Source organism: Coregonus clupeaformis, unplaced genomic scaffold (genome assembly GCF_020615455.1).
Source record: "Coregonus clupeaformis isolate EN_2021a unplaced genomic scaffold, ASM2061545v1 scaf0389, whole genome shotgun sequence".
Lineage (NCBI taxonomy): Eukaryota > Metazoa > Chordata > Actinopteri > Salmoniformes > Salmonidae > Coregonus > Coregonus clupeaformis.
The window spans coordinates 225,644-229,713 of NW_025533844.1; positions in this window are offsets into that span (position 1 = coordinate 225,644).

The window sequence follows — 4,070 nt, forward strand, 5'->3', positions numbered from 1 at the left end:
TATAAAACATAACCAATCTCAAATACCATCCTCACTGTACCTTATTTCATGCTCTCCGTCTGGGTGGACGTCCTATCTCTTCTCCTCAATGGTATGAAAGAGGTTCATAGGCTGCTTTGCCTGCCTCTGGAGTCCCCTGGGGGCAAGAACAGCTCCGTTCTGCGTTGGGTGCCTACACTCTTAGAAAGAAAGGGTTCCAAAAGTGTTCTTCGGCTGGTCCCCGTAGGAGAACCCTTTTTTGGCTCCATGTAAAATCCCTTTGGGTTCCATGTAGAACCCTCTGTGGAAAGGGTTCTACATGGAACCCAAAAGCTATACCTGGAACCAAAAGGGGTTCTTCAAAGGGTTCTCCTATGGGGACAGCCAAAGAACCCTTTTAGGTTCTAGATAGCATCTTTTTTTCTAAGAGTGTCCCATGGTGGTAAGAATGGTCTATAGATCCAATTCAATAATTGTTTATTCAGGGGAGTACACTGGTTTCTAAATTACATTCTCTGTTAATTAAAATGACCCACAAACCATTCCCTTCCCATGCTTCATGGAAGAAAGACCTATCCATGCGTACTACTGTGATCCATTGGACTAGAGTTTGGTCAACATCAATTGGACTAAAGTTTGGTCCAACATCAATTGCTTCAAGAAACCCCAATCATCAGATGATACATTACACATTTTCCCATAGAACTTCCTGCACACCACGCAAACTATTCAGGATGAAAACTAGACAATCCCCAAACTATTCAGGATGAAAACTAGACAATCCCCAAACTATTCAGGATGAAAACTAGACAATCCCCAAACTATTCAAGATGACAACTAGACAATCCCCAAACTATTCAAGATGACAACTAGACAATCCCCAAACTATTCAAGATGACAACTAGACAATCCCCAAACTATCCAAGATGACAGCTTGACAATCCTCAAATTGCTCACTGTGCCCTCAGGGGGCTCCTGGCACATTGTTTCATATGGTTTGGGAATACCCGGAGATTTTACGTTTCTGGAGATGTGTTTCATCCTGTCTCTCTGATATAATTTGTAGAAATATACCTTTTTCACCATCTATTTTACTGTTAAATGATGACACTACTTTGGACCGGTCTCTCAAGCTGCAATGTATTTGGCTGGCTGAATTAACAGCAGCCCCAAAAAAATTTGGCAGGCTCCTCATTCTTTAAACAGACAACAGTTGCTGCCATCATTCATGGACATTAGAAACATGGAAATATCTGTAGCACGTATGCATGAGGTTAGGGAAAGAAACATAACGACTCTTTCATCAGCGTATGACTCAGTAAGACTGCTATTGTGAACCACTACTCTAACTATGGGAAGTCCTGTGTGAAGGGAAATGTTTGTCTTGTTCAGTCGTGTTTCTCTGTCCATGTGTACTTGTTTAACCAATAACAACAAAAACATTTGATCACAAAAAAAAAAACGGATTATAAACCAAGGTTGAATCATGTTATACTCAACTCCTGCTGGGCCTGATAACCCTTACCCACTCTCAACAAATTTGGTCAAGAAAAATACAGACTGATATTTACTGGAGATGGTTGTTGGTGGTCAACACAGTTCTGTTCTGTCAAGGTGTTGTCTCTGTCTGAACTCACAAAGTTTAAAAATAAATGGTCCTTGGTGTTTTATAAATGTCTTGACCCCAATCTGAGTCTGCCTCTGTCGTTGGTGAAATTCCCTGGCGGTACCTCCGAATATTTACTGCAGGAGACCAATTTGGGAAGCTGTGTTGACCACCAACAACCATCTCCAGTAAACTGTACCCTGGCAGAACAGAACTGTGCTCACCACCAATAAATATCACCATATTTACTATATAGTGCACTGCTTTTGAAAGGGAGTTGGGTCTCTCACTCTCTATCTCTATCTCTCGCTCTCTTCTCTCTCTCTCTCTCTCTCTCTCGCTCTCTCTCTCTCGCTCTCTCTCTCTGTCTCTCTCTCTCTCTCTCTCTCTCTCTCTCTCTCTCTCTCTCTCTCTCTCTCTCTCTCTCTCTCTCTCCCTCTCTCTCTCTCTCTATCTGTCTCTCTCTCTTCTCTCTCTCTCTCTCTCTCTCTCTCTCTCTCTCTCTCTCTCTCTCTCTCTCTCTCTCTCTCTCTCTCTCTATCTCTCTCTATCTCTCACTCTCTTCTCTCTCTCTCTCTCTCTCTCTCTCTCTCTCTCTCTCTCTCTCTCGCTCTCTTCTCTCTCTCTCTCTCTCTCTCTCCCTCCCTCTCTCTCTCTCTGTCTCTCTCTCTCTCGCTCTCTCTCTCTCTCTCTCTCTCTCTCTCTCTCTCTCTCTCTCTCTCTCTCTCTCTCTCTCTCTCTCTCTCTCTCTCTCTCTCACGATCTCTCTTGTAGTGCACTAGATATGGAATAGGGTGCATTAGCCCTCTCTCCTTTAGGGGGCCTGGTTGGGGCACCAGCTGTCCAAAGAAACGGGAGGCGTGGCAAATGACCACCCAATTATGAGAGTAAAAATGCATGGCTCAAGTCATTATTTGTGGCCACGCGACACATGGTGTTCACATGGCTTGATGGAGAGGGAATAATGGCAGCAGGAGGGTGTGTCCCAAATGGCACCCTGTTCCCTACATAGTGCACTATTTTTGATCAGGGCCCATATGGAATAGGGTGCCATTTAGGACACAACTCAGCGTGTGTAGGGGGCGAGGAGGGACTTGAGGAGTGTGCAGCCTGGTTAATTTCAATGGTAAACCCTTTTTATTGTGTGATTTCATTTCCCCTCCCTCATACCCCACCCTCCTTCCCCGCCCTCATTCCCCTCCCTCATTTTCCCTCTCTCATTTCCCCTCCCTCATTCCCCTCCCTCATTTCCCTCCCTCATTACCCCTCCCTCATTCCCCTCCATCATTTCCCCTCCCTCATTTCCCCTCCCTCATTCCCCTCCCTCATTTCCCCTCCCTCATACCCCTCCCTCCTTCCCCTCCCTCCTTCCCCTCCCTCATTTCCCCTCCCTCATTTCCCCTCCCTCATTTCTGTCACGCCCTGGCTCTAGGGACTCTTTTAAGTTGAGCCAGGGTGTGTAGAGTTTATGTTTTGTGCTCGTTGTGTCTAGTCTAGTTTTTGTATATCTATGTTGGCCAGAGTGGTTCTCAATCAGAGGCAACGAGTATCAGCTGTTGCTGGTTGTCTCTGATTGGGAACCATATTTAGTCAGGTGGTTTTCCCACAGTGTTTGTGGGATCTTGTTCCGTGTTGGTTTGTGTTTTGCACCAGTGGACGTCACGTATCGATTTGTTGTTTTGTTTGTGTATCATTTAATAAATAAGTATGTTCACCTTCCACGCTGCGCCTTGGTCCTCTGCATTCGACGATCGTGACAATTTCCCTCCCTCATTCCCCTCCCTCATTTCCCTCCCTCATTCCCCTCCCGTATTGCCCCTCCCTCATTACCCCTCCCTCCTTCCCCTCCCTCATTCCCCTCCCTCATTCAGTGGAAGCCAGTGCTAATATCCGTTTTCAGATTAACAAAGTAAAGTGTGCCACTGCCACTTTCATCTTTACTATTTATTAGGATCCCCATTAGCCAAGGCAGCAGCTACTCTTCCTGGAGTTTATTATGGATCCCCATTAGCCAACGCAGCAGCTACTCTTCCTGGGAATTATTATGGATCCCCATTAGCCAAGGCAGCAGCTACTCTTCCTGGAGTTTATTATGGATCCGCATTAGCCAAGGCAGCAGCTACTCTTCCTGGAGTTTATTATGGATCCCCATTAGCCAAGGCAGCAGCTACTCTTCCTGGAGTTTATTATAGATCCCCATTAGCCAAGGCAGCAGCTACTCTTCCTGGAGTTTATTATGGATCCCCATTAGCCAAGGCAGCAGCTACTCTTCCTGGGGTTTATTATGGATCCCCATTAGCCAAGGCAGCAGCTACTCTTCCTGGAGTTTATTATGGATCCCCATTAGCCAAGGCAGCAGCTACTCTTCCTGGAGTTTATTATGGATCCCCATTAGCCAAGGCAGCAGCTACTCTTCCTGGAGTTTATTATGGATCCCCATTAGCCAACGCAGCAGCTACTCTTCCTGGGAATTATTATGGATCCC